The sequence below is a fragment of the Nelumbo lutea genome, chromosome 1, assembly GCF_056320005.1.
Source record: "Nelumbo lutea isolate HS-2025 chromosome 1, American lotus-T2T, whole genome shotgun sequence".
NCBI classification, from domain to species: Eukaryota; Viridiplantae; Streptophyta; class Magnoliopsida; order Proteales; family Nelumbonaceae; genus Nelumbo; species Nelumbo lutea.
Window position 1 is genome coordinate 144,806,623 of NC_142684.1, and position 26,709 is coordinate 144,833,331.

Genomic DNA, 26,709 nt, shown 5'->3' on the forward strand with positions numbered 1-26,709 from the left:
CCGACTTGGCCACATCGGTGTTGACCGAATCACAAGGTTGGTATAGGATGGTCCTTTGGATTTTCTAACTATAGAGCATCTTCCCACCTGTGAGCCTTGCCTGCAAGGCAAGATGACGAAATGACCATTTAACGGTAAGCCTAAAAGATGTACAGGCACGCTTGACCTAATACATACTGATGTATGTGGTCCCCTGAGTGTTAGGACACAAAATCAACATGTGTATTTCATCACCTTCACAGATGATTTTTCACGATATGGTTACGTGTACCTAATGAGACACAAGTCTGAATCCTTTGAAAAGTTCAAAGAGTTTAGACAAGAGGTCGAGAAACAGTTGGGGAGAGAAATTAAAGCCCTTCGATCTGATCGAGGTGATGAGTATCTCTCTGATGAGTTCAGGGACTACTTAAAGGACAATGGGATAGTATCACAATTAGCTCCTCCTGCCACACCACAACTTAACGGTGTTTCAGAGAGGAGGAATAGGACCTTATTGGATATGGTCCGGTCACTTCTCATACACTCAGAGTTACCCACATCCTTTTGGGGTTATGCATTAGACACTACGATTTACGTGCTGAATCGGGTTCCAATCAAATTGGTTCCGAACACTCCATTTGAACTTTGGACCGGAAAGAGACCAAGTGTCAGACACTTGAAGATTTGGGGTTGTCCAGCACACGTTAAAAGAACGAGTGCAGACAAGTTGGAATCCAAGACCAGTCGTTGCCTATTTGTAGGCTACCCAAAAGGCTCTGTAGGTTACCTTTTCTATGACCCAAGTGAGTAGAAAGTGTTCTGCAGTCAAAATGTCCAATTCTTGGAGACCGATTATATCTTGGACACCCATCGTCAGGAAATTGTTCTTGATGAGGAGAGCTCAGGAGCAGTGGGAGATGTCTCACAAGTTCCAGGCAGTGACCAACCTAGAAGATCCACTCTTGTATCCATGCCACCAGTCCATTATGATTATGACCAAGATAGTTACCTGGTGGAAACCTTGACTAGTGAGGAGGATCCCATGACTTACGCAGAAGCTATGTTGGACATAGATTCCCAGAAGTGGGTGGAGGCCATGATAGCAGAGATGGACTCAATGGAGACCAATGGAGTTTGGACTCTAGTAGATCCGCCCTTTGGGGTAAAAGCAATCGGTTGCAAATGGATTTACAAGAGGAAGAAGGGCCCCGATTGTAAGGTTGAGACCTTCAAAGCTCGTCTGGTGGCGAAAGGGGTACACTCAGAAAGGGGGCATCGATTATGAGGAAACCTTTTCACGTGTGGCCATGCTTAAATCCATTAGGATCCTGCTAGCTGTAGCAGCATACCATGATTATGAGATTTGGCAAATGGATGCCAAAAATGCATTCCTGAATGGAGATCTTACTGAAGATATCTATATGCAGTAGCCGCAAGGCTTCATAGCTGCGGGTCAGGAAAACCTGGTATGTAAACTTAATAGATCCATTTATGGACTTAAGCGAGCTTCTAGAAGTTGGAACATCCGTTTTGACTCTACCGTCAAATTGTTTGACTTCAAGCAGAATCTGGATGAACCCTGTGTTTACAGGAAGTACAATGGAGATAAGGTTACCTTCTTGGTTCTGTATGTAGATGACATTCTACTCATTGGGAATGATGTAGGAATGTTGTCTACCATGAAAGTATGGTTTTCACAGCAATTCTCCATGAAAGATCTTGGAGAGGCCTCCTATATACTGGGTGTTCGACTCTATAGAGATAGATTGAAGCGGATAATAGGATTATCCCAATCTGCCTACATTGACAAAATAGTCAAAAGATACAGCATGGAAAACTCTAAGAAAGGAAATGTTCCTTTCAGGCACGGAGTCACTCTCCCCAAGAAGATGTCTCCCAAGACTTCTGAGGAGATTGATGGCATGAGAGACGTTCCCTATGCCTTTGCCGTAGGGAGCATCATGTATGCCATGCTGTGCACTCGTCCTGACATTGCTCAGGCAGTGAGTGTAGTAAGCAGATTTCAGGACAACCCAGGGAAGGAGCACTGGACTGCTGTAAAAAACATTCTTAAGTACCTTCGAAGGACAAAAGAGTTTTGTTTAGTATTCGATGGTAGCTCACTACAGATCCAAGGGTATACAAATGCCGATTTCCAGTTGGATCCAGATGATAGAAAGTCTACATCTGGATATGTTTTCACGATAAGATCGTGTGTTGTTTCCTGAGTATCAGCAAACAGGGGTCCTAAGTTGCAAATTAATAGTCCACAACCCAAGCCGAGCGCATTTCCGTAAGTGAGGCCGCCTTATGAATGAAGGTGTTCATTCCTGAATTTGGAATTCAACACATCACCCATTTCACTGTTGTATGACAACACTGGACCTATGGGAGCATGATGTTAAGAGGTAGCATCAGCAGAGAATGTGGTAGACCCATTGGCTAAGCCACTGACACAGAAAGTGTTTATGAAACACGTGGAAAGCATGGGACTCCGGCTAGTACCTGATTGGACCTAAGTGCAAGTGGGAGCTGTTAGACAGTTTTGTATGCCTTAGTTTCAATCAAAATGATGTACTTTATGAGTTTATTGTAAATGAATAAAAGTGCATATTTGATTCATGTTCCCTTGATATGTTTTTGTGTAATACCCTTAAACTGGATACATAATGAGACTCATGTTTGTTTAGATTTTTCACAACCAGTGGGTTGGTCTGGGGAGACCTATCCTGACAAGGCTGACACTATGGTGCCACCAAGTCGATTGGGGTGGCCTGTCTCAGCTGCCAATATGAGACCCTAGGCACATATAATGTAGGATTAATTGAATCTTTGAACTGGACCAGATTTTCAGTATTGCCCTGGACCTTGGAGATTGATGGGCAAAACTGAAAGTTACACCCGACCCCTAGACTCGATTATGATACTGCACTAGGTGTCGGATTGAGCTGTATTTGATGTACCAATCAGTGAGATCCTTAGCGGGGGTTAAAACCTGGGTATGTTGGGACAGTCTGAGAATTCATCTGAGTGGGTGATCATAGTGACAGGATCAGCCCCTTTGTCGGACAAAGGTAATGATTGGTGATATAAAAGTATATATATTATGGTTTCGAAATATTTGCAAAAAGGTTTTAATTCCCGGGATCCATATTTGAGAGAGTGCAACACTGTTCCTTGCAGCCGAGGGAAAGGTCTTCTCTTGTCGGGCAGTGTATGATCATTATGGGCTGAGAGGTTAAGTGTAAGGCCATTGAGGATAATACCTGATGGGCTAATCTTGCATTTGCCCACAGTCCCTGGGTGTTACAAGGTGGCTTGGCCCAAGGACCACTTAGGTTAAGTGTTGGGCCCATAGAGCCCTTCTGATGGGTTTTAGGGGGTGCACTGTCCATAACAGTGTATTCAGCCATGCCTTGTAATAAAGGCTGGGCTGAACCCATGTGGCTGATGTGTAGATCAATGTTTGGGTCCCACGCCATACAAGGAAGCCCAATTGGGCAGCAGTTTGGAAGGCTTGATGAATACATAACCCTAAATGGGCCTTAAGCCCATTTTGAACTGGTCTAATTTGATTAGTCTTTAAGGGGCGAATTCTGAGATAAGATCAGCTGATAGGATTGGGCCCACACCCAACCCACCCAGAGAGTCTAAGATCTAAATGATATTTAGATTTGGAAACTTCCTAATTAGATTAGGAGCTGGTGACGGGTTTGTCGAAGCCCTCAAAATTAGTACTAGTCCCACAATAAAATATTTGCAGTAAAAGTGGTTCTAGGTCGAATCCCACAAGGAGCAAATCAATAATCTCTTAGCCGAATGGGTAAAGTAATTGTGTGGGGAAATTTAATAACTAAAATTAAAAGAATAACAAACTAAACAAACAAGAGAAAATCAGTCTTACCGAATTCTGGTTAAAGGGTTCAGGTTGAATTGATTGACCATCGATCCTAGGTACACTTCAGCATTCTCGCAATTCAAGCATTTAACCTTAGATTTATTAGGATAGCCATAATAAACCTTGTGTTTTCCTAATTTAGTTGACCAAACCCAACATTCGATCAACACTTATCACCACTCAATTGGGTATGATAGCGTTCCATGTTAAACAATGATAGCATTAAGATTTGTAAAAACAGTTAAACCAAAATGACAATAATTAAGATAGCTGCAATTACTGAAATTTGTTCCATCGATTCTTTTAGGTTGAACCATGTTAAAACATTGGTCAAAGGCTATCACGAACAATTGACCCAAAAAGATATCAACCTAATTGCTACTTGTACCATTATTCGTGACAATTACGGATCACTGAAATCATGGATAGCAGTAGGAAATTCAACATTAATTCAGTTTGTCAGACTAATTAACATTAACATCCAATAAAAATGTGCACAAGAACCAATGAATACTTGAATTAAAAAGAAAGAAAATAAAGTAAGTACAGAACCTCACAATGGCACAATCGAACCTCCCCCCTTGAACCAGAAAAAGAAGCTTAGCTGCTCATGACCTGCGCAATCTCCATGCTTTGCTTCTCCATGGCCGAACTGATCTTCTTGAGTTGCTTGATGCTTGATTGCTAGATGATTGAGTGATTGTAGAGCTGGTTTGCCCCCCTCTTTATATAGCCAAAGGAGAGGGCTGTTTTCCAACTCCTTGTAGGACATCATCTTATCTTTAGGGAGTCTTGATCTTATCTTCTTTGAACTAATCCTATCCTATCTCTTATCTAATGCTCTAATATCAATCTTCTTATCTCTCTACGATTACATTAAAGAATTTAGATCTGATAAGACTCTCTCCTTAGAGATTACATTTGAAATTCGGACTCTTAACTCTTGAGTTCGAGTTGGGCTGCTTTAAAACTTGGGCTGCTTCAAGGTACTTCTGCGAGTTGGGCTTAAATTGTGAAATGGGCCTGACTACGAACTTGCTCCGACTTCGGGCTCATTGTCGTACTTGATGCGAGATGAATCTATCAAAACCCAAAACATAAAAGTTGTGGGCCTTCCTTTCATCTTTCTAATGCTTCTTGAATTGTCTAATTCAGTGTCCGGAATTGAGAGTTAGGCCCAGATTACTGACTGTCACCGAAACTGTGCAAAATCACCCGATTTGCCCTGTTTTCTTCCAATTGCCTTCTTTATTGCCCTGAATCGAAATACAAGAGTAATGAGTCCATTTAAGTGCTAAATAAATGTAAAAGAGTGAATATTAGGGGATAAAATTAGGGTTCATTTTGGTCTCATCAGCTGGCTGATCTAATCTACAGATAAGATAAGGATTATCCCTTATCTTAAAGGGACTTCTAATCCAGATATGATTTGGGTTAGTAACTTCTAATGGGATTATGAACTGATTCCTTTAAGTCTATAAAAGGAGAGGGGGTGGCAGCTTTTAAAAACAACATCCAACAAACACAAGTCTAGTCTTCAGAGCTAAGATCACAGAGGAGAGAATTCTGCACCCTGCAAATTCTCTCTAGCCGCCTCCTTCCTACAGCCGCCGCCTATAGCAGTTCGATCTCCATTGCTTGGGAGAAATCAAGATTGGATCTTGATTCCAATCTTTTGGAGAAAAGATTGGTAGGTGTTGTATTCACTAGCTGTCCAGGTGATTCTTGGGAAGAATCAAATTCTTAGGAAAGACACTGCTGATTCTGCTCCACCTTGCACTGCGCCATCTTCAGTGGGAGCAGATTTTGGTTTCTACCTTGGGCATGAATACCTCCATTGAGAGATACTATTTCTCTGTATTAGGTATTATCTCTCTCTCTCTTCCTTTTGGTTCAGATCTGGTTCAGTTTGTGGTTCAAGAATGATCATTGAAAATAAGATTTTCTAAATAGGGAATTCGATTCCCAGTTGAAGGGAAAGAAAAATTTTTGAAATTTGCCCCTTTTATTCCGCAATCTTAAGCGTCCATATGATGGATTTTCTTTCCCTTCACACATGTCATGATTCTACTAGTCCAAACATGAAGGCCTAGCTTAATTGTTGCACAGAATTCTCACAATTTCCTGTATGTTTCTGGGTTACATGTTGATAGGTAGCTGCTGGTCTTTCTCTTCAACTCGAGCAATGGAAGGAACAAATGCCAGTCACAGGAGACCTTATCAGCCTTTGGAACAAGAGCTTGTAGACTGATAAAACCAATTATGGATGTGAAGGGGGCTACATGGATTATGCTTTTGTGTGGGTCATTAACAATGGAAGGATTGATACAGAATCATATTATCCTTACACAGGAGTTGATGGGACCTGTAACACTACTAAGGTCTGCTCTCCTAACCACTTCTTACTCAAAATTTCTAATACCTGTTTTGGTTCTCACCTCCACTGAAATAAGTTGGTCCTAATGGACATGCATCTGCTTAAGGCAGATTCCTGTGATTCTATAGTAGTTCTTTACCACAACACTGCTTCAATAGAATTTGTTCTCTGTCTAATCTATATTTGTTCTGTTGATTAGGAGGAAAGAAAAATAGTAACTATAGATGGCTATGAAGATGTAGCTGAAGAAGAAAGTGCTCTTCTCTGTGCTGTTGTTAACCAGCCTGTTAGTGTGGGGATTGATGGTTCTGCACTGGACATTCAATTGTATACAGGGGTAAGTTCAAAACATAAAGATTTTATAAGTGAACCATTATATTCATATCACCAAAAAACTGAAATTGTATACAGGGGTAACCAGCTCTTCTGTTTTAATGCTTTTCTACAACTAAATATATTAACTAACGTAAAGACCAAAACAATTCAAATAACAAAGCAATTGGGTAGTTATATTAACTCCTGTGAGTAACACGTCTTGGTGGTTTTATAACTAATATTTCTACCTTATTTTGTTGGTTTCGACTATGAGAAAAATAACTGACCAATAAACTGAAATCATAACATTAAGGTGGATACTTCCCTATTCTTTTATTAATTTGGTGGGGCCAGGTAGGGGGTCAAAGTCAAATACAAAGCATACTAAAATTTAATAAAGTCATAAATCATGTAGTAATTAGTTATAGAACCATGGTGACAAATTGACCTAACATGCATCCATAAGAATTTAAGGTAAGACCCACCCATGTCAGTTACAACCCAAAAGGTAAGACAAAGAAAGAATAACACAAAATAGAATATAACAAGTCATACACAGAATTCTGAAACACACCAGATATCATAGCCTACATGAAGAACAACCTAACTCATAAACCAAGTTCTGATACCAAAAATTCGGTCTGCATTGACTGTAATTCCAAGATTTCGATTTTCCATATTATAAAACCAGGATAATTTGTGTATTCAGCAGAGTAATATAAATTAATTGAGACATACATATCCAAAGCACAAAGCAAAACCAAATTATCAAATTAAGGTAGGTAAAACACAAAACCTATGATATACAAGTCTATTTAATTTTTCTACTGCAAATATGATCCAACCTAAGGGACCACAAAGTACAGAAAGTACAGCCCTGAGAGAGAGAGTCCATAAAGTCAACATAACGATTAAAAATAAGGGAAAGAATTAGCTAGATTGGCCCGAATATTACCTGTAAGACCAACCTTTTAAAGTTTTAATGGAGGGTCATCAGTTGTTCACGGCTGCAAACCCACCATTTTGATTAGCTCAACCATGTTACTGGTCTACTCCAACAGTGAGCTAGCTAGCTTAAGTAGTGCTGAAATAAACATAGAAATCAAACAGTTCTCATCTTCCTCATCATCATGTCTCATGGCACACTAGCAGAGAGCAAAACAAGAAAATTTCTCTCTCCTACTCTTCCTCCTCTTCATTCTTTGTTGTGGACTGACCGTTCAAAGAAAAACAGTACTGGGCTGTTACATGACCACTACCCAATTGACCTAATAAAGTCAAAACTTTGAAACCTCTCCAAAGTTCAAACTATTTCTTGTAGCAATGTCAAACAGATAATGTGGGGAAGGTGGATTGTGGCCAAACCCACTCTCCAGTTTTACTTTCCACATATCATCAATTTGTGAGTTCTGGAACGGATGGATAAAATGAAAGCCTTGTTCCTTACTGAACAGTTTATCAAGATTTTAATAAATTAAATTAAATCTGGTTTTCACTTTTTAGCGGTTCTCTCTGCTTTGGATTAGGCATTTGGACCCACTTCCTATTCAGATCCTACAAATAGCCCAAACTGCTGTAACTTCTCCCATCCCATCAATTCCCATTTCTCTCTGGTACAAGCCTCCTCATCTCCATCTCTTTCTATGATAGCCTTTAATTGATTTTACTAGTTCAGTGAGACAGGACTCTAAGAATATGTTTGATTTGAAGGAAAAGGTAGGGAAAGGAAGGGAAACATAGGGAAACCTATGCAAGGTTTGTAAGGGAGGGTTTCCCTACATTTCCCTTCCTTTCCCTACATTGGATTGGGCATTTGGACCCACTTCCTATTCAGATCCTACAAATAGCCCAAACTGCTGTAACTTCTCCCATCCCATCAATTCCCATTTCTCTCTGGTACAAGCCTCCTCATCTCCATCTCTTTCTATGATAACCTTTAATTGATTTTACTAGTTCAGTGAGACAGGACTCTAAGAATATGTTTGATTTGAAGGAAAAGATAGGGAAAGGAAGGGAAACATAGGGAAACCTATGCAAGGTTTGTAAAGGGAGGGTTTCTCTACATTTCCCTTCCTTTCCCTACTTTTTCCTTCAAACCAAGCAAAGCCTAAATGGTTGGAAATAAGGTTGGAAAACTCATGGCTAATGGGAAAGAACAGGGATAACTTAGTAGAGTTACTTATCAGGTCATTTGAGTTTTCCAACTGTAATTAGAAATTCTAGTTATTGGTGAAATGCAACTAATTGGAAAGTGGAACTAATCAGTTTTCTGAGCTGTCAGATTGATGGTAGCCATACTCACAGATTATGACAAATAACAAAATGCAGTGAGATCTTATGTATTATAGACACCCGAATGGGGGTCCTGAAAAGGGTCCCATCCACACACTCTGGGCCTCTGGAATCTGGGCCCCTGAGCAATAGGGCGTAGAAAACTGATAAAATAAAAACCCTTGATAGTTGATATAATTAATGTTCATGGGTTTCCATTTTTATGAACTGAAAAGCACATGTGGGTACCATACCAACCAATATTAATATTATGCCTTGATTGAATAAACTGATAAAGCATTAAGCTATTTCTCTTGTCAGTTCTCAGGAGTTGTTTATTGGTCAGTGTAGAGCCTTTGGGAACTAACTTATCTTTCAAAACTGAAGGTTTTGCAGAAGAAGAGGCCTCAACAGTTCGACTCCTTTGGAACCAGACAGCCATTCTTGTATTTTAGATTACATTAAGAGAATTGTGCCAGTGCTGTGACTGCTGGGGACCTGATCAGCTGTTTGAAGTAGTTGTTAGAAACCATTGGGACATGTTTGGGTTCAGAAGATTGGAGCTCATTCATGATCCATTTTTTGGGCTCTACAGGAGAAAACTAATGTCTTGTGCATTGTCTCTAGGGAGAAATATAATTGGATCAAACACACAATACAGTAGGGCAACTTGATTAATTGGCAATGGTGTATATCCAATATCATATAAAGCATGTCAATAGCACATTCCGTGGCATTCCAATATTAGAAAATACAGCCAAAAGAATAAACAAATTAAACAATGAAGTTATTACCTACATTCTTTTCCAAAGCAACTTAGATGTCTCAAAGCCCAAACAAAATGCATTATGAATATAATCAATCCTATAAAGTCACAACAATCAATATAAGTAAATAATATTAGGGATAGAATAAAAAAATTGTAGTATCAAAAATGAAATCATTTAAAGGAATCTAGGAGTAGATATCTTAATATTTTTAAATACCAATGCGTTCCTGACATTCTAAGTCTGACCTAAATCTGTTGAACCTAGGAGTAGATATCCTAATATCTTAATTTAAATAAAATGAATTTGAACAGATTCGACGGTTCAAACATTGAATTGGAATCATCCAAATTGGTCCCATAAATTTTCTCCCTTTCCCATAAATTTGCATGCAGGCACACATGAGAGATGAGAAAGAAAATTCAATCAATTAAACTAAAGAAAAAAAAAATGAAAACAAGAGAGCAGATGTTAGGTACGATTGGATCGTGGTTTTGAATTAGGGTAAAATTAGGGTAAAATTGAATTTTTCTCAGCACAAAGGTTTAAAGTCTTTTACCCTATTTAATATTAATTTGTATTTATAAAATAATTAACAATGTTTTGGAGATAAGGGATCATCTCCGTATGAAAGATAAGAAGAGAGATATTTCTAATACGCTTTTACGCACCACTACTCTCGTCTGAATGGGGATGAGGATGGGGCCTGGGAGAAGAGTTTTTCTGGTTGGGATATGGGCTAAAAGAAGGGAGCTGTCTGTTTTTATGGTCTGACCAATCAGATCTATTGTTGTTGTCCATGTCCATAGTAAAACGTGGAAAGTGACAAGACATCCAGGCCATTAGGCCATGCATTTACAGCTGCCTGTTTTTAATGGCGGTGACAGATACGTCTTACTTATGTCTGTGACAACTGCACCAAATCTCAAACCGCGTCAGTGCGGGAGAAGGGACAATTCACAATTGTTCATTTGATCTACAGTCAACTACCTAATAAAAGGCCATTAACCATAAATCAATCACACTTCACACAGAACATACAACCAGTTTCTCATTCTTACAGTCCTACTATTCTAATCTCCGCTCAACAATTACCTATGGATTCTTCTTCCTTTTCTTCTCATGGGTTTCTCTTAAAATCTCTGTTTTGTTTTCTGGTTTTGAGCTCTTTAGCTATTGCTACTGTTTCGGCTAGTAATTTCTACCAAGACTTCGACATCACATGGGGCAATGGTCGAGATAAGATACTCAACAATGGGGAGCTTCTCACTCTGTCCATTGACAAGGCCTCTGGCTCTGGCTTGGCTTCCGATCCAAGCACGAGTACCTCTTTAGTAAGATAGACATGCAGCTCAAGCTTGTCCCCAGCAACTCAGCCGGCACGGTCACGGCCTACTACTTATCATCTCAGGGATCGACCTATGATGAGATGGACTTTGAATTTCTCGACAACCTTGAAGGGATGGGATATCCATCATATGGACGCCTAAGTCTTGCGGAATGGACTGGGCGAATTTCAAAAAATTTCTCCAATCTTTGCAGGAATTCCCTATTTAAAAAAAACATATTTTTCAATGATCAATCTTGAACCATGAACCAAACCAGATTTGAATCAAAAGGATCTCACTGATTGGTACCCAAGTTTTGACCCCCGCTAAGGATCTCACTGATTGGTACATCAAAAACAGATCAATCTGACACCTAGTGTAGTATCATAATCGAGTCTAGGGGCCAGGTGCAACTTTCCAATTGTGCCCATCTATCTCCAAGGTTCAGGGCAATACTGAAAATCTGGTCCAGTTCAAAGGTTCTATTAATCCTACATTGCATATGCTTCGGGTCTCACCTTGGTAGCTAAGACAAGTACCCCAACAGTTGGCAACACACCAGTGTCAGCCTTGGCAGAATAAATCTCCCCAGACTTACCCAATGGCTGTGAACATTCTAAAGTAACACAAGTCTCATTAAGTGTCCAGTTTAAGGGTATTACACAGAAACACACCATAGGAACATGAATCAAATGTGTACTTTATTCATTTACAATAAATTCATAATGTACATATTTCTGATTGAAGCTAAGGGCATACAACTGTCTAACAGTTCCCACTTGCACTTAGGTTCAATCTGTATAAGCCGGAGTCTCATGCTTTCCACGTGTTTCTCGAACACTTTCTGTGCCAGTGGCTTAGTCAGTGAGTCTGCTACACTCTTCATTGATGCTACCTTCTAAATCAAGATGTCCCCTCTACCAACAATCTCCCGGAGTACATGGTACTTCCTCTCGATGTGCTTCAACTTTGAGTGGGCTCGTGGCTGCTTAGCATGAGCAATCACTCCATTATTGTCACACAACAATGGGATGGGTGATGTGCTGGATGGAACTACTCCCAATTCGTGAATGAACTTCTTCATCCACATGGCTTCCTTGGTAGCTTCACTTGCAGCAATGTATTCGGCCTCGGTTGTGGAGTCTATTGTGGACCCCTGTTTGTTGCTTTTCCAGCAAACAGCACACGATCCTATTGTGAAAACATATCCAGATGTAGACTTTCTATCATCCGGATCCGACTGGAAATCCGCATCTGTATTTCCTTGGATCTGTAGTGAACTACCATCGAATACCAGACAACTCTTTTTTCCTTTGAAGGTACTTAAGTATGCATTTCATAGTAGTCCAATGCTCCTGCCCTGGGTTGGCCTAGAATCTGCTTACTACACTCACTGCCTGGGCAATGTCAGGACGAATGCATAGCATGGCATACATGATGCTCCCTACGACTGAGGCATAGGGAATGTCTTTCATGCTCTCGATCTCCTCAGAGGTCTTTGGAAACATCTTCTTGGAGAGATTGACTCCATGCCTGAAAGGAACATTTCCTTTCTTGGAGTTTTCCATGCTGTATTTCTTGACTATTTTATCAATATAAGAGATTGGGATAATTCTATTATCCACTTTGATCTATCTCTATAGAGTCGAAGAACCAGTATATAGGAGGCTTCTCCAAGGTTTTTCATGGAGAATTGCTGTGATAGCCATATTTTTATCGTAGTTAACATTCCTACACCATTCCCAATGAGTAGAATGTCATCTACATACAGAACCAAAAATGTAACCTTGTCACCACTGGTCTTCCTATAAACACAGGGTTCATCCGAATTTTGCTCAAAATCAAACTTTTTGACCGTAGAGTCAAATCGGATGTTCCAACTTCTAGAAGCTTGCTTGAGTCCATATATGGATCTATTCAACTTACAGACCATGCGTTCCTGACCCGCAGCTACAAAACCTTGTGGTTGTTGCATATAGATATCTTAGTAAGATCTCAATTCAGGAACGCAATTTTGACATCCATCTGCCAAATCTCATAGTCATAGTAAGCTACTACAACTAGGAGGATCCTAATGGATTTAAGCATGGCCACGGGTGATAATGTTTCCTCATAATCGATGCCTTCTTTCTGAGTGTATCATTTCGCCACCAGACGAGCTTTGTATGTCTCAACCCTTCGGGGCCCTTCTTCCTCTTGTACATCCATTTGCAACCAATTTCTTTTACCTCAGAGGGTAGATCCACCAGAGTCTAGACTCCATTGGTCTCCATTGAGTCCATCTCAGCTCTCATGGCATCTACCCATTCAAGGGAGTCTATGTCCAACATAGCTTCTGTATAAGTCACGGGATCCTCTTCACTAGTCAAGGATTCGACCAGGTAATTATCCTGATCGTAACCAAGACAGACCAGTGGCCTGGACACCCAGGTAGATCTTCTAGGTTGGTCACTACCTGGAACTTGTGGGACACCTCCCACTGCATCTGAGCTCTCCTCATCAAGAACAATTTCCTGATGAAGATTGTCCAAGATGTAGTCATTTTCCAAAAATTGTGCATTCTAACTACAGAGCACCTTCTGCTCACTTGGATCATAAAATAGGTAGACCACTGAGCCCTTTGGGTAGCCTACGAATAAGCAACGACTGGTCTTGGATTCCACTTTGTCTGGATTCATTCTTTTAACGTAAGCCAGACAACCCCAAATCTTCAAGTGCCCTACACTTGGTTTCTTTCCAATTCAAAGCTCATAGGGAGTCTTAGGAACCAATTTGGTTGGAACCCGATTCAGCACGTATATCGCAATCTCTAAGGCGTATCCCCAAAAAGATGTGGGTAACTCTGAATGGATGAAAAGTGACCGAGCCATATCTAATAGGATCATATTCCTCCTCTCTAAAACACCGTTAAGTTGTGGTGTAGTAGGAGGAGCTAACTGTGATACTATCCCATTTACTTTTAAGTAGTCCCTGAATTCGTCGGAGAGATATTCGCCGCCTCGATTTGATCGAAGGGACTTAATTTCTCTCCCTAACTATTTCTCGATCTCTTGTCTGAACTCTTTGAACTTTTCAAAGGATTCAGACTTATGTCTCATTAGGTACACGTAACCATACCGAGAATAGTCATCGGTGAATGTAATGAAATACACGTGTTGGTTATGGGTCCTAACACTCAAGGGACCACATACATCAGTATGTATAAGGTCAAGCGTGCCTGTACATCTTTCAGGCTTACTGTTAAATGGCCTCTTTGTCATCTTATCCTGAAGGCAAGGCTCACAAGTGGGAAGATCTTCCACAGTTAGAAAATCCAAAGGACCATCCTTTACCAGTCTTGTGATTCGGTCAACACCGATATGGCCAAGTCGGTAATGCCACAGGCACGTGGGGTTAGCTGTATCACATGCTCTTTTCTTGGGGATTTTAGCTGACGTGTTAGTTTCTAGAGAATGATGTAGAACATAGAGATCATTCTCCAGTTCCCCATATGCGATGAATTTATTGTTTCTTTTAGTATTCATATTCTAGAAAAAGACAGAATATCCATCCGCACACAGTTTTGAGATAGAAATCAAATTTCTTAGATTTTGCACAAAAAGACAATCTTTAAGTACAATATTTCCTTCTCTAAATTTTAATTCTACGGTGCCTATTTCCGTAGCTACAACACTTGCAGAAGTCCCCAAGTAGAGCATCACTTCTCCATCATTCAGCCTTCTGCTTACCTTGAACCCCTACAGTGAGTTACACGCATGAGTTGAAGCCCCGGAGTCAATACACCAGGATGTAGAAGCCACCAATAAGTTGGTTTCTATGACACAATATTCGAAATTACCTTTCTTGGATTCTAGGTACTGAGGACAGTTCCTCTTCCAGTGGCCGGTTTGTTCTGCTTCTTAGGCTTGGTAGTCTTCTTCTGAGGCTTCTTTGATTTCCTCTTTTTCTTACCCATTTTGTTAGCTTCAACAAGCATCACCATAGGCTCATCCTTCTTAAGTAAGTCCTCGGACCTTTGCAACATATTGCTGAGCTCTTGGGCTTCAGAATGGCATCCACTTAAGTGTCAAGATCTAGCCTGGATCCAAGGGCTTCTAGCTTGTTAATGTATCCCATCAACCGAAGACAATGGTCATGAACTTTCTGCCCCTTGGACATCTGAGCGGTCATGAACATTTTCAAGACCTTCTGCCGAGTAGAACAACTCTGCTCTTCGTACATTGTTTTCAGACTATCCAATATGTCCTTAGCGAGTTCGATCTGATCGAACTGCCTCTGTATTGAGTTGTCCAAAGAAGCAACGACATAGCAGTGGGCTAGGGAGTTTTTATCCTCCCAATCTTGGAATTCTCTCCTACGGGCTTCGGAAGCTCTATCACCCGGACGCTCCGGGGTAGGAGACTTGACTATCTTGTCAAAATTTTCAAATGTTAAAACTAGTATTAGGTTACGGTACTAGTCGGCATAGTTTGGGCCCTTAAGCTTGTTGTCGTCAAGAAGCTTTGCAAATTGTCCGTTTGCCATTTTTTGATAAAATAACAAATATCAGTCCACAACCTTATTTGATTCATGTTCATATCACAAACATGGATTTTAGTCTATGTTCCATCCCATTTGTTCATCTCTGAGTTTTCCCTCCTTCTTAGGGACGGAGATAACGACTTGTCTATGGAAATGTGGAAAACCACATAGGGTGCATGGAGCCAACTGTTTCAGCTGCAAAACCCCACACCTTTTTGTGAAGGATCATATCCACTCATCATATGAGTTTTCCCTTCGGCCTCTGTCAGACAAGGTTCAGAGCCGTTTTTAGGTAAACCTTTCTATCCAATGAGTGCTCACCCATCATATTCGTGAATGCCAAGGTACCGAGAGAGATTTCCCATTTTCTAGTGAAGCCCCTCCCACATCGATCTATGACGCCCCTATCATCTTATGAAAGACTTAGGCAAGCCCAACAGCAAATGGATAGCCCATTTTCTGGTGCGTTTCCTCATTACTGAAGGACCCATCCTCATGCTAAAGATGGAAGGCCTTTAGAGAGTTCATCACATGAATATCCCTATCACATGCACTCATATTTACTAGAGGGAACAAGAATTACGCCCTAATTTATTTTAGGTCAAACCAAAGTGGCTCCCACTGACTTTCATAAAGCCAGATTTCGGTGAGCCTAAATCGGCTAGGGTTCCGCAAGTAACCTCTTCAACAGGTGTGGGGCCCACCATTGAGGGAGGTCATCCAATGACCAGGAGGGACACCATGTCAATGATGTGCATTCAGCCATGGTGTGCGCAAGAGCCACTATCAAATCTGCATGGGTCAAGTTCTTATGGCCCATGAATGTAACACATCTCACATCCACACATCACATGCAGGGAGGAATTGATCCAATCAATTAAATATCTGTAAAAACCCATTTGAAGCCCATTTTAATCCATAATATTAACAATTAATATCATCTAAGTATATGGGCTGAATTAGGGTTACCCAGTTCGGCCCATATAGCTTTATCCTTTGTAGTGGGCTTTTGGCAGTTTTAACAATTTAAAATTGGGCTTTACAGGTTGGGCTGAATTAAAAATCCAATTAATTATCAATCCTTATGCCCATTAAACAAAAAATGGGGCTGATATTCAGCCTTGATCAAACCCTAGATTCGACCTAAACAATTTTGAACCAATCTTGGTTCAAATGGGTCTAGGGTTTGATCTTTAATTAAATCTTTAATTGAAGAAAATAATCTAAAATTAAAGAACTGATAAAACAAAACAAGAATTAGTCAATCCAGGGCTATTCGTACAATCCATCCTATAAAACTAAGGTTAGATCACAAAATGCAGTTTCACAAACTGCAAATCGTAGGTAGCGAATGTCCCATCTGCGAAATCTCCTTCCTTGCGCCTCCATCTTCGATCCCCCAAAAAAAAATAGAAAACCTAATTTTTACTTTAATTACATCAGATCAAATACCTAATACATTGAGTCTAAAAAATAAAAAAAATATTTACAGACCAAATACAATGAATAAATCAAGAAACTGCAAATCTTGTAGGTTCCCTGCGCAAACCAAGAATTCGATCTCCTCTTGTACAATAGCCCATAAATCAAGAAAATCATAAAAAATTATTCTAAACAATAAGCAGATTTATATAAAATTTCATTTCAGATTATTCACCCATACTTTTGGGAGCAAATTCCCAAAACACTTATCTACGCAAATTGGGTAAAACACCTTCTGCCCATTTGCGTAGGTTCAGATCTGGATTAAAAAGATTTCAAGATTTGAATCATGGCTCTGATACCACTAAAGGGATGGGATATCCATCACATGGACGCCCAAGTCTTGCGGAATGGACTGGGCGAATTTCAAAAAATTTCTCCCATCTTTGCAGGGAATTGAATTCCCTATTTTAGAAAAACATATTTTTCAAGGATCAATCTTGAACCATGAACCAAACTAGATCTGAACCAAAAGGAGTAGGAGGGAGGATGTACCTGATACGGAGAAACAATATCTCCCAATGGAGGTGTTCACGCCCAAGGAAGGATCCAAAATCTACTCCCACTGAAGATGGCGCAGTGTAGGATGGAGCAGAATCAGCAATGTTCTTCCAAAAGAACTTGACCCTTCGCAAGAATCAATAGGATGGCTTGTGAATACAGCTCCAATCAATCTTTTCTCCAAAAGATTGGTATCAAGATCAAATCTTGATTAATCCTGTATAGAGTAGGAGATCGAACTACTGGAGGTGGCGGTTGTAGGAATGAGGCGGCAAGAGAGTATTCGCAGGGTGCAAAATTCTCTCTTCTTGTAATTTTTTGCTCTAAAGAGAATTGAACATTAATCAATAAAAGTTGCTGCCCCTTTCTCCTTTCATAATCTTAAAGGGATCAGCTCTTAATCCCATTAGGAGTTGCTGGTCCAAATCATATTTGGATTAGAAGTCCCTTTAGTGATAAGGGATAACCCTTATCTTATCTGTAGATCAGATCAGCCATTTCCTAGTCCAATTAGGAGGCTTTCAGATCTAAATCTCATTTAGATCTTGGACTCTCTAAGTGGATAGGGTTCAGGCCCAATCCTATCAGCTGAACCATCTCAGAATTTACCCCCCTTTTTTTAATTGACTGATCAAATCAGCCTAGTTCGAAATGGGCTTAAGGCCCATTTAAGCTTATGTACTCACTTAGCGTTCCAAATTGCTGTCCAGTTGGGCTTCCTTGTATGGCGTGGGAAAAATAGGGCTGACTTTCAGCCTCGATTAAACCCTAGATTTGGTCCAAACAGTTTTGAACCAATCTTGGTTCGAATGGGTCTAGGGTTTGATCTTTAATTAAATCCTTAATTCAAGAAAATAATCTGAAATTAAATAACTGATAAAAGAAAATCAAGAATCAGTTAATCAGGGCTGTTCGCACAATCCATCCTGCAAAATAGAGGTTAGATCACAATCTGTAGTTTCATAAACTGCAAATCGCAGATAGCGAATGTCTCATCTGCGAAATCTCCTTCTCTGCGAAATCTCCCTTTCTGCGTCGCCATCTTCGATCCAAAACAAAAATAAATAGAAATCCTATTTCTATTAATAATTACATCAGATCGGATGCCTATACATTGAGTCTAAAAAACAAAAAAAAAATATTTACAGACCAAATGTAATAAATAAATCAAGAAACTACAAATCTTGTAGTTCTCCCTGCGCAAAACAAGAATTCGATCTCCTCTTGTATGAACAGCCCATAAATCAAGAAAACAATAAAGAACTATTCTAAACAATAATCAGATTTATATAAAATTAATTTTAGATTATTTGCCCATCAATTTTGGGAACAAATTTCCCAAAACTCATATCTACGCAAATTGGGTAGAACGCCTTTTCCCTATTTGCGCAGGTTCATATCTGAAACAGAATGGTTCAAGATTTGAACCTGGGCTTTGATACCACTGAAGGGATTGGATATCCATCACATGGATGCCCAAAGATTGCGGAATAAGGGGGCAAATTTCAAAAATTTTTCTCTCCCTTCAATTGGGAATCGAATTCCCTATTTAGAAAATCATATTTTCAATGATCATTCTTGAACCATAAACTGAACCAGATCTGAATCAAAAGGAGTAGGGAGGGATAATACCTGATATAGAGAAATAGTATCTCCCAATGGAGGTGTTCACGCCCAAGGAAGGATCCAAAATCTGCTCCTACTGAACATGGCGCAGTGCAGGGTGGAGCAGAATCAGCAATGTTCTTCCAAAAGAACTTGACCCTTCGCAAGAATCAACTGGATGGCTTGTGAATACAACTCCAAAAAGATTGGTATCAAGATCAAATCTTGATTTCTCCCAAGAATTGGAGATCGAACTGCTGTAGGCGGCGGCTATAGGAAGGAGGCAGCAAGAGAGTATTTGTATGGTGTAGAATTCTCTCTTCTAGTAATCTCAACTCTGACAAGGATCTCTGGATTGCATTGCATGTCTAAAGGCTGCTGCCCCTCCTCCTTTTATAGACTTAAAGGGATCAACTCCTAATCCCATTAGGAGTTGCCAACCCAAATCATATTTGGATTACAAGTCCCTTTAATTGATGAGGGATAACCCTTATCTTATCTGTAGATTAGATCAGTCATCTCCTAATCTAATTAGGAGGCTTCCAGATCTAAATCTTATTTAGATCTTGGACTCTCTAAGTGGATAGGGTCTGGACCCAATCCTATCAGCTGATCCATCTCAAAATTCGCCCCTTAAGTGAATAATCAAAATAGCCTAGTTCGAAATGGGCTTAAGGCCCATTTAAGGTTATGTATTCATTTAGCCTTCCAAACTGCTGCCTAGTTGGGCTTCCTTGTATGGCGTGGGACCCAAACATTGATCTACACATCAGCCACATGGGCTCAGCCCGGCCTTTGTTACATGGCCTGGCCGAATACACTATTATGGACAGTGCACCCCCTAAAAACCCATCACATGGGCTCTATGGGCCCAACACTTACCCTAAGTTGTCCCTGGGCCAAGCCACCTTGTAACACCCAAGAACTGTGTGCAGAAGCAAGATTAGCCCATCAGGTATTATTCTCAATGGTCTTACACTTAACCTCTCAACCCATAATGATCATACATTGCCCAACAAGAGAGGACCTCTCCCTTAGTTGCAAGGAATAGTGTTGCACTCTCTCTTGTATGGATCCCAGGAACTAAAACCTTTTACAAACCTTTTAGAAACCATAATATATATATATATATATATATATATATATATACTTTTATATCTCATATAAAATATATTTTTGCATAAACAAATCTCAACGATTGAAATCGACTACAGGCAGTCTTGGTTTCCATCAGTGAGAGTGCATCCCCAATCATTACCTTTGTCTGACAAAGGGGCTGATCCTGTCACTATGATCACCCACTGAGATGAATTCTCAGACTGTCCCAACATACCCAGGTTTTGACCCCCACTAAGGATCTCACTGATTGGTACATCAAAGACAACCAAATCCAACACCTAGTGCAATATCATAATCGAGTCTAGGGGTCGGGTGTAACTTTCCAATTTTTCCCATCAATCTCCAAGGTCCAGGGCAATACTGGAAATCTGGTCCAGTTCAAAGATTCAATTAATCATACACTGTATGTGCCTAGGGTCTCACCCTGACAACTGAGACAAGCCACCCCAACCGACTTGGTGGCACCACAGTGTCAGCCTTGTCAGGATAGGTCTCCCCAAACCGACCCACTAGCTGTGAACATTCTAAACTAACACGAGTCTCATTAAGTGTCCAGTTTACGGGTATTACATAGAAACATACCAAGGGAACATGAATCAAATATTAACTTTTATTCATTTACAATAAACTAATAAAGTACATCATTTTGATTGAAGCTAAGGGCATACAAAACTGTCCAACACTACGGGCAGATGCAAGATTAGCCCATTAGGTATTATCCTCAATGGTCTTACACTTAACCTCTCAGCCCATAATGATGAAACACTGCCCGACAAGGGAGGACCTCTCCCTCGATTGCAAGGAACAGCGTTGCACTCTCTGCTTACATGAATCCTAGGAATTAAAACCTTTTGCAAATCATTTCGAAACCATAACAGATATATATATATATATCTTTATATAAATATATTTTGCAAAACAAAATCTCAACAATTGAAATCGACTGTTGGCAGTCTTGGTTTCCATCAGAGAAAGTGCATCCCCGATCATTACCTTTGTCCGACAAAGGGGCTGATCCTGTCACTATGATCACCCACTCAGATGAATTCTCAGAGTGTCCCAATGTACCCAGGTTTTGACCCCCACTAAGGATCTCACTGATTTGTACATCAAAGACAGCCCAATCCCACACCTAGTGTAGTATCATTATCGAGTCTAGGGGTCAGGTGCAACTTTCCAATTGTGCCCATCTATCTCCAAGGTCCAGGGCAATATTGAAAATCTGTTCTGGTTCAAAGGTTCTATTAATCCTACACTGCATGTGCTTCGGGTCTCACCCTGGTAGCTGAGACAAGCCACCCCAACAGTTGGCAGCACACCAGTGTCAGCCTTGGCAGGATAAATCTCCCCAGACTTACCCAATGGCTGTGAACATTCTAAAGTAACACAAGTCTCATTAATTGTCCAGTTTAAGGGTATTGCACAGAAACACACCATAGGAACATGAATCAAATGTGTACTTTATTCATTTACAATAAATTCATAATGTACATATTTCTGATTGAAGCTAAGGGCATACAACTGTCTAACAAACCTCAGCGGCGATCCCTATATTCACCACACTAATGTCTTCAGCCAGGGGAAGGGAAACAGGGAGCAACAACTCTATCTTTGGTTCGATCCTACAACAGACTTCCACACTTATTCCATTCTTTGGAACCCCCAATGCATTATCTTCTTTGTATGGAATAACCCATCAGAGAATTCAAGAATTTAGTATCCAATGGAAATTCTTTATAAATAAAAAGCACACAAACCAATCCCAAATTAGGGTGTATCGATCAGAAAAAAAAATCCCAAATCATAAATCGTATAAACTCATCGTCGATATACAAATGGGTGAAAAAGAAGTGAAAAAGAAGTGAAAAAATAATCTTTGTGGAGAATCTTGTGTCATTATGCAAGGCACAACCATATATATACACATACAATCGACGCCTGAAATTTAGGAGCAGGAGACTCACTTGCATTAGTAACCTACCTAGATACATGCTTATCCATGTTTGCATGCCGCAGCTCATCGCGAATAAAATGACAGTCGACTTCAATATATTTTGTCCTCTCATGAAACATTGGATTTGCGGCTATATGCAGGGCTGCCTAGTTATCACAATATAAGCGCATAGGTTCATCATGCGCCACTCCCAAGGACAATAGGAGTTTCTTCATCCACTTCATTTCATAGCATGTCATAGCCATCGAACGATATTCTGCTTCTGCTGAGGAGCGCGACATAGTGTGCTATTTTTTCATTTTCCAGGAAACTTGTGACTGCCCCAACAGAATGAAATAGCTGGTCAACGATTGTTGTGACAACGGGCAACTTGCCCAATCAAAGTCACAATAAGCATACAAGCACAAATTGCTATCGGAACGCAATACTATACATTGTCTAGGATATCCTTTCATATATCGCACTACACGCAGAGCTGCCTCCCAATGTTCTTGCCACAGGCTTTGTATGAATTGGGCCAGAATATGAACACAATAGCACAGCTCAGGTCGTGTAATGGTTAAGTATATCAACCTCCCTACTAGCCTTCGATACTAATTTGGACTGTGCAATAGAGAACCCTTGGCCAGCGCAAGATGATGATTCTGTTCAATGGGTACTGATGCTGGTTTGTCTTCCAATAGTCCACATTCTGAGATAATGTCCAAGCCATACTTCCGTTGAGATAAATATATTCCATCAGGACCACGAGCTACTTCAATACCTAGGAAATATTTGAGTGGACCCAGATCTTTCATATGGAAGCATCGACTGAGATACTCTTTGAATTTCATAATGGCTACAGTATCATTTTCCCCAAAAATCAAAACATCAACATATATCAGCACGTGCAGACAAACATTGTGTTTGAAATAAGTGAACAAAGAGTAGTCAAGATACGATTGAACAAACCCGAACTGTATCAAGGCCGCTGTTAATTTTGAGAACCAACATCTGAGAGCTTGACATAATCCATAGAGAGATTTCTTCAGTTTGCACAATTTTGTTTGATCCTTAGATGCGAAACCTGGTGGCAACTGCATGTATACCTCCTCATCCAAATCCCCATGTAAGAATGCATTATGTACATCCATTTGATGCAACTCCCAGTTCTTAGTCTATCGTCATTTTGGCCACAGGAGCGAAAGTCTCATTATAATCTAACCCCTCAACCTGTCTATTCCCGAGAATAACTAGCCGAGCCTTATGTCATTCAACCGTCCCATCTTAATTATATTTGATCTTATAAACCCATTTACACCATTATCCTCAAGAGCCTAGATTTTCTTCCTCATAGCTTCCCTCCATTTCTCACTTTTCATTGCCTCTGAAAAGCTGGTAGGCTTGACTCCTGCAGTGACTGCAGCTAAGAAAGCTTGATGTCTAGCGGAGAAGTTAGTACATGTCACATAATTCACTATGGGATAGGGAGTCGTACCTTGAGGACTCTGATTCAGAGTTGGCTTGAGTGTGAATGGGGTTTTTAAACATCGAGAAGTTTAGGTCACGTAGGGCTTCAACAAAATAGACGGCATGCGATGTCGATGTCCCCTACCAAGTTGCTCTTCTGGTGCCATTTGTGGTGCTGGATCCACATTAATTCTGTCCTCACTGCCATTCATTCCCACTTCCTGCACCCTGACAGGTTTGTCGAAGCCCTCAAAATTAGTACTAGTCCCACAATAAAATATTTGTAGTAAAAGTGGTACTTGGTTGAATCCCACAGGGAGCAAATTAGTAATCTCTTAGCCGAATGGATAAAGTAATTGTGTGGGGAAATTTAATAACTAAAATTAAATGAATAACAAACTAAACAAACAAGAGAAAAATCAATCTTACCGAATTCTGGTTCAAGGGTTTGGGTTGAATCGATTGGCCATCGATCCTAGGTATAATTCAGCATTCTTGCAATTCAAGCATTTAACCTTAGATTTACTAGGATAGCCATAATAAACGTTGTGTTTTCCTAATTCAGTTGACCAAACCCAACATTCGATCAACACTTATCACCACTCAACTGGGTACGATAGTGTTCCATGTTAAACAATGATAGCATTAAGATTTGTGAAAACAGTTAAACCAAAATAACAATAATTGAGATAGCTGCAATTATTGAATTTTGTTCCATCGATTCCTTTAGGTTGAACCATGATAAAACGTTGGTCAAAGGCTATCACGAACAATTGACCCAAAAAGATATCAACCTAATTGCTACTTGTACCATTATTCGTGACAATTACGGATCACCAAAATCATAGATAGCAAGAGGAAAATCAACATTAATTCAGTATGTCAAACTAATTAACATCAACATCCAATAAAAATATGCACAAGAATCAATGAATACTTGAATTAGAAAGCAAGAAAATAAAGTAACTACAGAACCTCACAATGACATGATCGAACCTCCCCCCTTGAACCAGAAAAAGAAGCTTAGCTACTCATGATCTGCACAATCTCCATGCTTTTCTTCTCCATAGCTGAACTACCTTCTTGAGCTTCTTGGCCTCTTGATGATCTCTTGGATCTTGGAATGAGTGATGCTAGAGCTGGTTCGCCCCCCTCTTTATATAGCCAAAGGAGAGGGCTGTTTTCCAACTCCTTCTAGAAGATCATCTTATCTTTAGGGAGTCTTGATCTTCTTTGAACTAATCCTATCCTATCTCTTATCTAATCCCCAACCTTCTTATCCTTATAGGATTACATTCAAAGTTTAGATCTAATAAGACTCTCTCCCTCTTGGGAGATTACATTCAAATTAGGACTCTAGACTCTTGTATCCGAGTTGGGCTTCTCTGCTACTTGGGCTGCTTCCAGGTTCTTCTGCTAGTTGGGCTTCAGTTGTTAAATGGGCCTGGCTACGAATTTGCTCCGACTTTGGGCCCGGTTTCATACTCGATGCGGATCGAACTAGTCAATGCCCAAAACATAAAAGTTGTGGGCATTTCGTTCTTCTTTCTAATTCTTCTTGAATTTTCCAATTCGGAGTCCGGAATTGTGAGTTAGGCTCAGATCACTGACTATCGCCGGAACTGTGCAAAATCACCCGAATTGGCATGTTTCCTTCCAATTGCCTTCTTTATTGCCCTGAATCGAAATACAAGAGTAATGAGTGCATTTAAGTGTTAAAATAATGAAAAAAATGAAAATTAGAGGACAAAAATAGGGTTCTTTTCCATCTCATCAAATCCCCCCACACTTAAACTTTGCTCGTCCTCGGGCAAGGCAAAAACTCAAGTAACACAAAAGAAACCAACTACTGATTTTCAATATTTCTTTTTCTCTACATGAGGCCTGGTTCATCGCATGCTTTAGTTTAGACTTGGTAACCTTTCCCTTTTCATCTCTTTCTCCCCTTTTTCTTGTCCAAGAGTGATCGCAAATCACCATTCCTCATGGTCCCAAGTTAAATCGATAGTCAAGGAGACAAGCCTTCCAAGGCTGAAACTCCTTGGACTGCACGGGTGCTCGTTGCTTTTAACAAACCAATTCAGCCAAATGCAATTACTTTCCTTTGAATTAAAACAAGGTGTGCTTATTGCCATAAGCTTGCTATGTATCACATCTCCACCACTTAGTGTGAATTCCTAGTATCTGAAGGTGAGAATGGGGTTGGGGTTCTAGGGTGAGTGCATTTTATGCTCCATCTCACCCTCGCCTTCTTTTCAAGATGTGAGTGCATTTTATGCTCCATCTCATACTTGCTTTCATTTCCAGATGTGAGTGCATTTTATGCTCCATCTCACATTAGTCAGGATTTTTTTTTTTTTTTTTTTTGCACAAGAATCACAGGGTTTCACTGCCTGATCCATCTCATACTTGCTTTCATTTCTAGATGTGAGTGCATTTTATGCTCCATCTCATACTTGCTTTCATTTCTAGATGTGAGTGCAATTTATGCTCCATCTCACATTAGTCAGGATTTTTTTTTTTTTTTGCACAAGAGTCATAGGGTTTCACTGCCTAATCCATGAATTCATTGATTGTGGTCTCTATATGCCTAACACAGCAAGTTCTAGAATAATCAACCCATGTTTGATAGATAATTATGTGAAAATCAATCAAACCCTTATGCATCTTGCCTATTGATCGATTAAAATCATGAGGTACCATATGCAGCAAAGAAAGATTCAGTTAGTCATGCTTGCATCCTATCTTATCTATTCAGCCTAAGCACATGATTATTGATAAGTTGAAATCATTCAAGGATATGCTTCTAGGGAGCAGAACTTTCAAGAAGGTAAGGTATCTCAAATTTCCATCAGATTTCCCTAATCCCCCCACACTTAAGTTATACATTGTCCCCAATGTACGTGATTATGCAAAAAGTAGAAGGATTTGGGGGTACTTCCCTGTTTGTCTTGTTGGGTTCCTGCTAAACACAAAAATCAAAACCAAACAAAATAACAAATTGTTGTTTAACGTTGTTATGCTCGACATCCTCCTTTGCTACTTTAACTCTCGTGGTTGCAGCTTTCGGTGTGCTCTCCTTCCATCCATCATGGGTGGGTTCAAATTTGGAATAGGGGCCTTGGTATCCAATTGTTTAC

The 26,709-nt window shown here is 40.1% G+C and overlaps 2 pseudogenes; both read left to right on the top strand.

The window, feature by feature from the left end:
• The window catches only part of LOC148878126 (cysteine-rich receptor-like protein kinase 25), a 32,981-nt pseudogene extending 26,855 nt beyond the window's left edge, over positions 1 to 6,126 (top strand).
• A 4,581-nt stretch (positions 6,127 to 10,707) lies between these two features.
• On the top strand, positions 10,708 to 23,276 carry LOC148878127 (xyloglucan endotransglucosylase protein 1-like; annotated as a pseudogene).
• The last annotated feature ends 3,433 nt before the right edge of the window (positions 23,277 to 26,709 follow it).